At 38.4% G+C, this 12661-nt stretch overlaps 1 protein-coding gene across 3 annotated transcripts in view; it reads left to right on the top strand.

The window, feature by feature from the left end:
* TBC1D4 (TBC1 domain family member 4) overlaps nucleotides 1-12661 on the top strand; it is a 205885-nt gene that overhangs the window by 156152 nt on the left and 37072 nt on the right. The window lies entirely within an intron of this gene.

The following is a 12661-nucleotide window of genomic DNA, read 5'->3' as shown; positions in this document are numbered from 1 at the left end:
AGAACTAATTTTGTTTTTCTTCGTTACCTATGAGTTTGGTTCAGGAAACGGTCTGATAGGGGTTCCAGTCAGAGAGGAAAAAAAAAAAAAAACAGAACTCTAAGTAAAAAGAAGATTAATTTTTATATTAGTTGTTATCAAATTTACCAGCATTTCTTTTAAGGATGCAATTGAATGCTGATTGTTGTTTTTTGAATAATTTGATATTAAAAAATAAAATATTTAGGATATATAAAAATAAAGTAAATTAATAGAACTAATTATCCTCAGATTTTCTTTTATGAAAAAGGATTAAGTATTCATGTATATATGAAAATTTTTAATGATCATTTATATTTACCCAAGACATTAAGTCTCTTTTTCCAGGAAAAATTATTTTCAAGAATTTAAAACATTAATTATTTTAAACTATTAATGATGTCTGTTTTTCCTTATGTTTTCCACATTTCATAAAGTATATGCTCAAAGAATTTCTGTCAATATGAAAAGATGCTATTTATATCATGGTAAAAACTTGCTATGAAAAGAATCTTCTGGAAAAAAAACTTTGTAGATTTAGGGATTCAGATAAAACCATGGCTGCACAATTCCACAGGCTGCAAGAAAAGAACATGGACATTAACGTTTGTTAAGCCAAAGGTATTATGATTATGATGACTTCCAACAACCAAACATGTTGTTCTTAAATTTTTAGAAGGGTTTATATCTTTAAAATAATTAAGTCTTTGAACTACTGATAATCAGTTTTTCCTTCTGGAACTTGTTTCCTGTAATTATTTGTGCTTTCCTACTTTTCCCCCTTGAAGTATCTTTTGCGTGTCAAAACAAACACTTTTTGTCCTAAAATTGTTAAGAGCTTTTTAGAGACAAACACATATGCTTAGACACGCTGCATAGATGAGGAATTCGGTTTGTGGACAGTGAACTAAGCCATAGTCATCTAATAGAGAACTGCATGCATATAAGTTTTTTTCCATATAAATTCAGCCCTGATTACATTAATAGCGAGAACCTGTGTATATGCTATTTCATAGTGAATGAAGATTGTGCCAAAATGTAAATTAAGACGAATTTGCTGTATTTTCTGTACCCAGCATCTTTTCATCAGTTCGGCGCATGCACAAGGAGAGTAATTCTTCCTCCAGTCTTCCAAGTCTTCACACTTCCTTCTCTGCCCCTTCCGTCACTGCCCCCTCTTTCCTGAAAAGCTTTTACCAGAATTCAGGTAGACTGTCCCCACAGTATGAAAATGAAATCAGGTGAGATCAGTGTCCTTTGTTTGCAAAGCAACATTTTCTGCAGTGATATACTGATATGTTACTAAGAAGTGGCTAATTAACTTTAGAGTGACATGAATGCATCCGTATGTTGTGCTTGTTGTAACCTGTTTCTAATATATTGGTTTCATTTCCAATTAATTTGAAGAAAACTTTTAAAACCAGTGTTTCAGAGCTTTTTGATGACATGATTATCTTACTTTAGGGATTATTTTTTTTTGTACTATTTGTGTGTTTCTTTGCCTTTGGCCCCAGAGTCTAAGCCTTGTTTTGTTTGGGGCAAGACCTGGTGCTAACACATACTAAGCAAACCTCCCCTGATCATGCCTTTTTTTCTTAGCTTCTCTGGACATATCTTATGGAACCCAAAAGCCACTGATTTAAACAACTATACTAAAGTAATGGATATGATATATCTTTATTTTTAAGTATATAGAATATTTCCTAGACATTTCTCTGATTTTTTCAATGACATAGACCTTCTTTTCTGAATCTCAGTGTAAGACACATAATGGGTATAGGATCATGTCGATAGCAACTCTTTCAGACAACATGAGGGGGCTCTTGAATCTTGTAGATATTTGATTTTGCTTTGTTTTTTGTCCCCAGAATTGAAAACGTGTAGCCTATTCAATCTTATTCCTTGCTCTTATAGCTACACAAAATTAAATATAGTGATTTTTTTAAGAATTGCCTTTAAAATTTTTTGAAATTATAAAATCTTACTGATCATGCAAATTCTCAGTGGGATATTCTAGCCTTTGGAAAGTGGTGGATTAACTTGGGAATTCTTCTCAAGGGGTTGTTGTTGGCTTAGAAGCTTCTGAGATTCATTCCTTATTTTATTTTATTTTATTTTTTTGCGGTACACGGGCCTCTCCCTGTTGTGGCCTCTCCCGTTGCAGAGCACAGGCTCCGGATGCGCAGGCCCAGCAGCCATGGCTCACGGGCCCAGCCGCTCCGTGGCATGTGGGATCTTCCCGGACCGGGGCGTGAACCCGTGTCCCCTGCATCGGCAGGCGGACTCTCAACCACTGTGCCACCAGGGAAGCCCTCATTCCTATTTTTATGTGTAGCTTGAGCCGTTCCTTTTTATTGCTGTATAGTATTCCATTTAATACACCAGAATTGATCCACTCTCTTGCTGACGGATATTTGGGTTGTTTCTATTGTTCGATAATTGGCAATTTTTGCAGTCAGGGAGAGGAATACATGCTATCAACTAGCCTGTGTGCCACTAAAATCTTCTTGGGTATTCTTTTGGCCTCCTTTCTTTTCGACTTAGGGAATCCAAAAAGTTAGCATATAATTAGGTAACCCACAGTAACTAGTTAAATTAGAATAACGCTTGAATTATCCCTGAATATCTTTTGTCCATGTGTGTCCATTTTTTTCATCCCAAGAAAGATGATTAATATTGGATTAATAAAATTTTGAATCTGAACCTTCCTCTGAATTAGTACAAAATTATGTTGAAACATTGAATTGCTAGCAAAGAAAGTTGATGAAGACGATTTTAAAGAGTTTTTCAGCGACAACCTTATGGGAGAAGATTTAAAGGAAGATAGCCATAAAAATAGCATAATGTATATGGAATATGCAATGAATTTAGAGAACTGAGGATGTACACATATAAAAACGTCAGTTTGCCTCATCTCCATAGTACTCCTTACTAAGAATACAGTGCTTTCAATGACATCCATCTGCAATTTCCTGTTGTTATGTTAAAGTGAGCATCTGGAGAATCCCTGTTTCCTTCCAGAAATAGAACCATGCCTGAGGTGACAATTAGGAACAGCCATAAGAAGGTCAAAGACTAGCTGTGAATAGGTTATATAGTACAAAAGCAGTGACTTTTAAAAAAAAGATTATTTATAGTTTTTAATGTATGGTTATATGTTCATCTTTGGTAGTTTCTGCCTAGATGTATGTATCATTCTTGTGCCTAGCTTCCCTTAAGCCTTCTGTACCTCATTCTGATAGGAGGATATTGAAGTCAGAGGATAAATATTTAGGTTTCTTTGTTGTTTTTTTTTGGTTTTGTTTTGTTTTGTTTTCTTGCGGTACGCTGGCCTCTCACTACTGTGGCCTCTCCCATTGCGGCGCACAAGCTCCGGACGCACAGGCTCAGCGGCCATGGCTCACGGGTTTAGCCGCTCCGTGGCATGCGGGATCCTACCGGACCGGGGCACGAACCCGTGTCCCCTGCATCGGCAGGCGGACTCTCAACCACTGCGCCACCAGGGAAGCCCAAATATTTAGTTTTGTATTGAAAAAAAATTTGCTTCTTTGCAGTGATCTTATTTGAAATGCTATATTTAAACATGTGGAGAACTTTTAAATTTATAGGATCATTAAAAATCATCGTATTTTCTGTACTTTGTAGCGTTCTCTTGGCTCTGAGAAGTTCTAAAAATCAGAGAGCACTTTTTGGCATGTTTTTGTTTACTTTTTGTATGCTGTTTTGTAATTTGACAGCATAGAATCAATAAGCCAAAAAGACACTTCACATTTTTCATTAAAAAGTACGCTAATCACTAAAAACTATACCGGAAAAAAAAAAAGTACGCTAATCGTAAGCATCCAGCTCCATGGATTATCACAGAGTGAACATCCCACATCACCCCAACCCAGTCAATACATGGAATGCTACCAGCACACCTTCAGCTCCTCGCATTTTCCCACCCAATCTCTACCTGACATCCTGACCTCAAATACCATAGTTTAGTGTTGCCTGGTTTTAAACTTTCTATAAATGGAATGATACAGCATAAATTCTTTTATATCTGGCTTCCTTCACCTAAATTAATTTATGAGATTCATTCCTATTGTTCCCTGCATCGGCAGGCGGACGCTCAGCCACTGTGCCACCAGGGAAGCCCAGTTCATTCATTTTTATTGCTGGATAATATTTCATTTACTATATCACAGTGCATTCATTTGCCAGTGGACATGTGGGTTATTTCTAGTCTTTTGGTTTTTAAAGTGTACTCTCCCTGGATATTATTATATATGCCTATAGTGGTACATACCCATGCATTATTGATGACTATCTACACAGTAGTAAAATTATTGGACAAAATTCATTCTTAATAGGTTTATTTCAATTAGTAAGTCACTTAGACATAAATTTACTAGTTAGAATCTTGGAGAGAGTTTTTTAAAAATTGGTATTGTGAAACGATTCCAAATTTACAGGAGAGTTGCAAAAATATTATGGAGAACTGCTAACTCTTTCTCCAGATTCATCAATTTTTAACATTTGCTTTATCAGTCTGTTTACATGTATACGTACATACCTACATATATATATGCATATATTTTTTTATTCTAAGCCATTTGTGAGTAGGTTGCAGATATCATGTCCTTTTACTCTGAATACTTTAGTGTGAATTTCCTAAGAATGAGGATATTCAAGAGTGTGGTTTTATGTCAGTAATTTCTGAACTCTACATCTCTCATTATTACTGGTTTCAGAGAAAACATCATATACACACAATTACCATGATATCTAGAACTATTCAGAATAGAAAGAAGGTCCATAAAACTATGAAATATAATTTTCTTTTCACTTGGGTAACTCATATCTTATTAGATGCAGAGTGGATCTTTAAATATTCATAGTCAAGTAAGGTATGTAATTTTCTTTTTTTTTAATAGATCTTTATTGCAGTATAATTGCTTCACAATACTGTGTTAGTTTCTGTTGCACAACAAAGTGAATCAACCATATGCATACACATGTCCCCATATCCCTTCCCCCTTGAGCCTCCCTCCCACCCTCCCTATCCCACCCCTCTAGGTCATCGCAAAGCACCCAGCCGATCTCCCTGTGCTATGCTGCTGCTTCCCACCAGCCAACTATTTTACATTTGATAGTGTGTACATGTGGATGCTACTATCACTTTGCCCCAGCTTTGCCCTCCCACCCCATGTCCTCAAGTCCATTCTCTATGTCTACCTCTTTATGGTGTTAGGTAGTGTTCTAATTTCATTCTTTTACATGTAGCTGTCCAGTTTTCCCAGCACCACTTATTGAAGAGGCTGTCTTTTCTCCATTGTATGTTCTTGCCTCCTTTGTCATAAATTAGGTGCCCATGTATGCATGGGTTTATCTCTGGGCATTCTATCCTGTACCATTGATCTGTATTTCTGTTTTTGTGCCAGTACCATATTGTCTTGATTACTGTAGCTTTATGATATAGTTTGAAGTCAGGGAGCCTGATTCCTCCAACTCCATTTTTCTATCTCAAGATTGCTTTGGCTATTCGGGGTCCTTTGTGTTTCCATACAAATTGTTAAATTTTTTGTTCTAATTCTGTGAAAAATGCCATTGGTAGTTTGATAGGGATCGCAATGAATCTATAGATTGCTTTGGGTAGTATAGTCATTTTCACAATATTGATTCTTCCAATCCAAGAACATGGTATATTTCTCCATCTGTTTATGTCATCTTTGATTTCTTTCATCAGTGTTTTATAGTTTTCTGAGTACAAGTCTTTTGCCTCCTTAGGCAGGTTTATTCCTAGGTATTTTATTCTTTTTGTTTCAGTGTTAAGTGGGAGTGTTTCCTTAATTTCTCGTTCTGATTTTTCATTTTTGGTGTATAGGAATGCCACAGATTTCTGTGCATTAATTTTGTCTCCTGCAACCTTACCAAATTCATTGATTAGTTCTAGTAGTTTTCTGGTGGCATCTTTAGGATTTATTATGTATAATATCATGTTAGCGGCAAACAGTGACAGTTTTACTTCTTCTTTTCCAATTTGTATTCTTTTTTTTAAAATTTATTTTTATTTTTGGCTACATTGGGTCTTTCTCGCTGTGCGCAGTCTTTCTCTAGTTGTGGCACACAGGCTTCTCATTGTGGTAGCTTCTCTTGTTGTGGAGCACAGGCTCTAGGCGCACAGGCTTCAGTAGTTGCAGCACACGGGCTCAGTAGTTGTGGCTTGTGGGCTCTAGAGCACAGGCTCAGTAATTGTGGCACACGGACTTAGTTACTCCACAGCCTGTGGCATCTTCCTGGACCATGGCTCAAACCCATGACCCCTGCATTGGAAGGCGGATTCTTAACCACTGTGCCACCGGGGAAGCCCTGTATTCTTTTTATTTCTTTTTCTTCTCTGATTGCTGTGGCTAGGACTTCCAAAACTATGTTGAATAAGAGTGGAGAGAGTGGACATCCTTGTCTTGTTTCCTGATCTTAGAGGAAATGCTTTCAGGTTTTCACCATTGACTAGGATGTTTGCTGTGGGTTTGCCCTATATGTCCTTTATTATGTTGAGGGAGGTTCCCTCTATGCTCATTTTCTGGAGAGTTTTTATCATAAATGGGTGTTGAATTTTGTCGACAGCTTTTTCTGCATCTATTGGGATGATCATATAGTTTTTATTCCTTAATTTGTTAATGTGGTGTATCATATTGATTGATTTGCATATATTGAAGAATCCGTGCATCTCTGGGGTAAATCCCACTAGATCATGGTGTATAATCCTTTTAATGTGCTGTTGGATTCTGTTTGCTAGTATCTTGTTCAGGATTTTTGCATCTATGTTCATCAGTGATACTGTTGTATAATTTTCTTTTTTTGTGATATCTTTTTCTGGTTTCGGTATCAGTGTGATGGTGGCTTCATAGAATGAATTTGCGAGTGTTTCTCCCTCTGCAGTTTTTTGGAAGAGTTTGAGAAGGATCGGTGTTAGCTGTTCTCTCAATGTTTGATTGAATTTGCCTGTGAAGCCATCTGGTCATGGACTTCTGTTTGTTGGAAAATTTTTATTTACAGCTTCAATTTCATTACTTGTGATAGGTCTGTTTGTATTTTCTAATTCTTCCTGGTTCAGTCTTGGAAAATTGTACCTTTCCAAGAATTTGTCCATTTCTTTGTTGTTGTCCATTTTATTGGCATAGAGTTGTTTGTAGTAGTCTCTTATAATCATTTGTCTTTCTGCAGTGTCAGTTGTGATTTCTCCTTTTTCATTTCTAATTTTATTGATTTGTGCCCTCTCCCTTTTTTTCTTGATAAGTATGGCTGAGGGTTTATCAATTTTGTTTATCTTCTCAAAGAACCAGCTTTTCATTTTATTGATCTTTGCTACTGTTTTCTTCATTTCTGTTTCACTTTTTTCTGCTCTGATCTTTATGATTTCTTTCCTTCTACTGACTTTGGGTTCTCTTTGTTCTTCTTACTCCAGTTGTTTTCAAGTGTAGGGTTGGATTGTTTATTTGCGATTTTTCTTGTTTCTTGAGGTGAGATTGTATTGCTATAAACTTCCCTCTTAGAACTGCTTTTGCTGTGCCCCATAGGTTTTGGGTTATCGTGTTTTCATTGTCATTTGTTTCTATGTATTTTAAAATTTCTTCTTTGATTTCTTCAGTGATCTCTTGGTTATTTAGTAGCGCACTGTTTAGCCTCCATGTATTTGTGTTTTTTACAGTTTTTTTCCTGTAATTGATCTCCAATCTCATAGCATTGTGGTTAGAAAAGATGCTTGATCCGATTTCAATTTTCTTAAATTTTCCAAGGCTTGATATGTGACCCAAGATGTGATCTATCCTGGAGAATGTTCCATGTGCACTTGAGAAGAAAGTGTATTCTGTCACATTTGGGTGGAATGTTCTATAAATATCAGTTATATCTATCTGGTCTATTGTGTCATGTAAAGCTTGTGTTTCTTTATTTACTTTCTGTTTGGATGATCTGTCCATCGGTGTAAGTGGGGTGTTAAAGTCCCCTACTATTATTGTGTTACTGTCGATTTCTCCTTTCATGGTTGTTAGCATTTGCCTTATGTATTGAGGTGCTCCTGTGTTGGGTGCATAAACATTTATAATTGTTATATCTTCTTCTTGGATTGATTCCCTTGATCATTTTATAGTGCCCCTCCATATCTCTTGTAGCTGTCTTTATTTTAAAGTCTCTTTTATCCGATACAACTATTGCTACTCCAGCTCTCTTTTGATTTCCATCTGCATGGAATATCTTTTTCCATCCCTTCACTTTCAGTCTGTATGTGTCCCTAGGTCTGAAGTGGGTGTCTTGTAGACACCATATGTATGGGTCTTATTTTTGTATCCATTCAGCCAGTCTGTGTCTTTTGTTTGGGGCATCTAATCCATTTACATTCAAGGTTATTATCAATATGTATGTTCCTATTACCATTTTCTTAACTGTTTTGGGTTTGTTTTTTGTGGGTCTTTTCCTTCTCTTGTGCTTCCTGCCTAGAGAAGTTCCTTTAGCATTTGGTATAGAGCTGGTTTGGTGGTGCTGAATTCTTTCAGCTTTTACTTGTCTGGAAAGCTTTTGACTTCTCCATTGAATCTGAATGAGATCCTTGCTGGGTAGAGTAATTTGGTTGTAGGTTTTTCTCTTTCATCACTTTAAGTATATCCTGCCACTCCCTTCTGACCTGCAGAGTTTCTGCTGAAAAATCAGCTGATAACCTTATGGGGATTCCTTTGTATATTATTTTTTGTTTTTCCCTTGCTGCTTTTAATATTTTTTTCTTTGAATTTAATTTTTGTTACTTTGATTAATATGTGTCTTGGTGTGTTCTTCCTAGCGTTTATCCTGTAAGGGACTCTCTGTGCTTCCTGGACTTGGGTGACTATTCCTTTCCCATGTTAGGGGTGTTTTCATCTATACTCTCTTCATATATTTTCTCAGACTGTTTCTTTTTCTCTTCTTCTTCTGGGACCCCTATAATTTGGATGTTGGTGCGTTTAGTGTTGTCCCAGAGGTCTCTGGGATTGTCTTCAATGTTTTTTCATTATTTTTTCTTTATTCTGCTCCTCGGCAATTATTTCCACTATTTTGTCTTACAGCTCACTTATTCGTTCTTCTGCCTCAGTTATTCTGTTAGTGATTCCTTCTAGTGTATTTTTCATTGCAGTTATTGTGTTATTCATCTCTGTTTGTTTCTTCTGTAGTTCTAGTTCTTTGTTAAACATTTCTTGTATTTTCTCAATCCGTGACTCCATTCTATGTCTGAGGTTCTGGATCATTTTTACTATCATTACTCTGAATTCTTTTTCAGATAGATTGCCTATTTCCTCTTCATTTATTTGGTCTTGTAGGTTTTTACCTTGCTCCTTTATCTGTGACGTATTTTTCTGTCATCTAATTTTTTTTTTTTTTTTTTTTTTATGAGTGGGATTGTGTTCCTGTTTTGCTGGTTGTTTGGCCTGAGGCTTCCAACACTGGAGTTTTTAGGCTGTTGGGTAGAGCTGGGTCTTGGTGCTGAGATGAGGAACTCCATGAGAGCTCACTCTGATGAATATTCCCTGGGGTCTTAGGTTCTCTGTTAGTCCAGTGGTTCGGACTCAGAGCTCCCACTGCAGGAGCTTCCACCCGACCCTGGGCTCATGAACCAAGATCCTGCAAGCTGCCTGGGGTGGCAAAAAAAAAAAAAGAACAATAACAAAGTAAAAAATAAAATTAGACTGGGAAACTGATAGATACATTAGGAAGAATATAAAAATAAAAATATGGATGAATCAACAACCAGAAGGTACATCAGTACCACAGTAGCAAAAAAGAGGAGGAGGGAAAAGAAAAAAAGGGCGGGGGAGCGGGGAGAAGGCCTTGGCTGTGGAGGTCGGGGCCTAAGCAAGGGAGAGGTTTGAGTGGTGGGCGGGGCCAATGCTCAGGACCCACAGGGCTGGAAAAGGCCCTGGCAGCTGTGGGGGGTGGGGCTTAGGCTCAAGGAACAGAAGGGGCCCAGGCGTGCCCCCCAGCCCTGGTCTCAGAGGGCAGGGGACCTCACCTGGGAGCCCAGCAGGCTTCCTGGGCTTGAGTAGGCGGGGCAAACGCCCTCCTCTCCTCTCCCACTTCTCCCGGTGGGCTCCTCCCACCTGCCTCTCCTGATCTCCTTGGCCTCCCTTCTAAGCCCCCAGGACCAATTCGGCCGGGCTGGGGAGGCTTGGAGGGCAGAGGACCAGCCTGGGAGCTCAGCAGGCTCCCCTGGCCCGAGTGGGTGGGGCAATCAACCTCTCCACTCCTCTCCCGTTCTTCCTGGGGGGCCCCTCCCGCCTCCTCTCCTGATCTCCCTGGCCTCCCTCCTATGCCCCCAGGACCCACGCGGCCTGGATGGGGCTTTGGATGGGGGGTACCAGCTTGGCAGCTTAGCAGGCTCCCTGGCCCGAGTGGGTGAGGCGATTGCCCTCTGCTCCTTTCCTGCTCTTCCCTGAGAGTCTCTCCCACCTGCCTCTTCTGATCTCCCCAGCTTCAGGGGTGTCGATCCTGTCTGGCCTCCACTTCTCCTCCCCCCTCAGTTCCCCTTCGTCCTACCAGTTCACTTTGGGGTTCCTCCTGTCTCCTTGGGCATCAGAGTCCCCTACCAGTGGCCGGCAGGTGCCCTAGTTGTGGGGAGATGCTAACTGTGTGTCTTCCCACACCAGGTATTTTCTTTTCACTTGGGTAACTCACATCTTATTAGATGCATAGAGTGGATCTCTAAATATTCATAGTCAAGTAAGGTATATGGTAGGTTAGCACATAGGCTAACAAATACTATTTAAAGAGCATGTTAATTTGCAATTTTAAATTCAGATTAGGCATTCTTCTCCAGGACCACGATTCGGAATTATTAAAAACATGTAGATTATTGTTTTTAAGCAGGCTGAGAAAAAGAAGCCAAGATCTTTTTAATATCATGGTTTATTGAGTAGTAGGTTCATTTGCACAGCACTGAGATGCTAAAGGAAAGGGAGTATACATATGTTTTGTTTTACCTTCAAATTAATTCTTTTTTTTTTTTTTTAAAGCATGGATCATTCTTTTTTTTTTTTTTTTATTTGTTTTTTTTTTTTTTTTTTTGGCTGCAGGTGCCCTAGTTGTGGGGAGATGCTAACTGTGTGTCTTCCCACACCAGGTATTTTCTTTTCACTTGGGTAACTCACATCTTATTAGATGCATAGAGTGGATCTCTAAATATTCATAGTCAAGTAAGGTATATGGTAGGTTAGCACATAGGCTAACAAATACTATTTAAAGAGCATGTTAATTTGCAATTTTAAATTCAGATTAGGCATTCTTCTCCAGGACCACGATTCGGAATTATTAAAAACATGTAGATTATTGTTTTTAAGCAGGCTGAGAAAAAGAAGCCAAGATCTTTTTAATATCATGGTTTATTGAGTAGTAGGTTCATTTGCACAGCACTGAGATGCTAAAGGAAAGGGAGTATACATATGTTTTGTTTTACCTTCAAATTAATTTTTTTTTTTTTTTTTTAAAGCATGGATCATTCTTTTTTTTTTTTTTTTTTAATTGTATTTATTTATTTATTTATGGCTGTGTTGGGTCTTAGTTTCTGTGCGAGGGCTTTCTCTAGTTGCAGCAAGTGGGGGCCACTCTTCATCGCGGTGCGCGGGCCTCTGACTATCGCAGCCTCTCTTGTTGCAGAGCACAGGCTCCAGACGCGCAAGCTCAGTAATCGTGGCTCACGGGCTTAGTTGCTCCGCGGCATGTGGGATCTTCCCAGAGCAGGGCTCGAACCCGTGTCCCCTGCATTGGCAGGTAGATTCTCAACCACTGCGCCACCAGGGAAGCCCCAAATTAATTCTTAAAAATTTAATGTTATTTCATTGTGTAGTAGCTAAAATATCATTGTGTATGATGAGGTGGTATATTTATATAACATCCATTTATCAACTGTATCATTTTATAAACAAGCATCTTTGTTCCTCCTTATTGCTTCTTAGCTTTTAAACCTATATTTTTAAAATATTTATATTGAAATTCATTGGTCAAATGATAGTCATTACTTCTGCTTATAAAACTTTTCAATGAGAAAATAGATTTTTGCTGGTAAGTACTTCATGGTAGTTTTGGTTCTATAGTTCTCTCATATTGACTGAGAAAAATAGTGTAATCACTCATTATGGTACATTATTGAAATTATCTGTGCTTTATTCATGTCTTACGGGAATGCCTTTTTGTTCTAAATCCTGGTTTGGGACATCTCTCTTTCTCTATGCTAATGCTGTTCCTTGTTTTCCTGTTGTACTAGACGGCACACTGCTTTAGAATCAAGGTGATTAGAGGCCTAAATATTTTTGCTTAAAAATTTATTAATTCTTCCAACTGATTATCACCATTGATTTAAAAATCAGTTTTGGCTGTCTCCTGAATGCATGCCATCCTTCCAATGCTGTGAAGGGTCTATAGTAGGGGAAATGTGATGCCTGGTGTAATCAAAGATCATGAATGATCATATAAAAGGTTGATTGCAAATAGAAATCCTGTTTCTAGTCTATTCCATGTTGAGTTCTTTAGGACTGTGCTGTGGCCTTCAATCAAAAAGTGAGTAGGGCTTCCCTGGTGGCGCAGTGGTTGAGAGTCCGCCTGCCGATGCAGGGGACACGGGTTCGTGCCCCGGTCC

Source organism: Neophocaena asiaeorientalis, unplaced genomic scaffold (genome assembly GCF_003031525.2).
Source record: "Neophocaena asiaeorientalis asiaeorientalis breed wild unplaced genomic scaffold, Neophocaena_asiaeorientalis_V1.1 scaffold212, whole genome shotgun sequence".
Taxonomy (NCBI): Eukaryota; Metazoa; Chordata; class Mammalia; order Artiodactyla; family Phocoenidae; genus Neophocaena; species Neophocaena asiaeorientalis.
The sequence above is the reverse complement of the archived record's forward strand: the minus strand, read 5'-3'. Positions and strand labels throughout refer to the sequence as shown.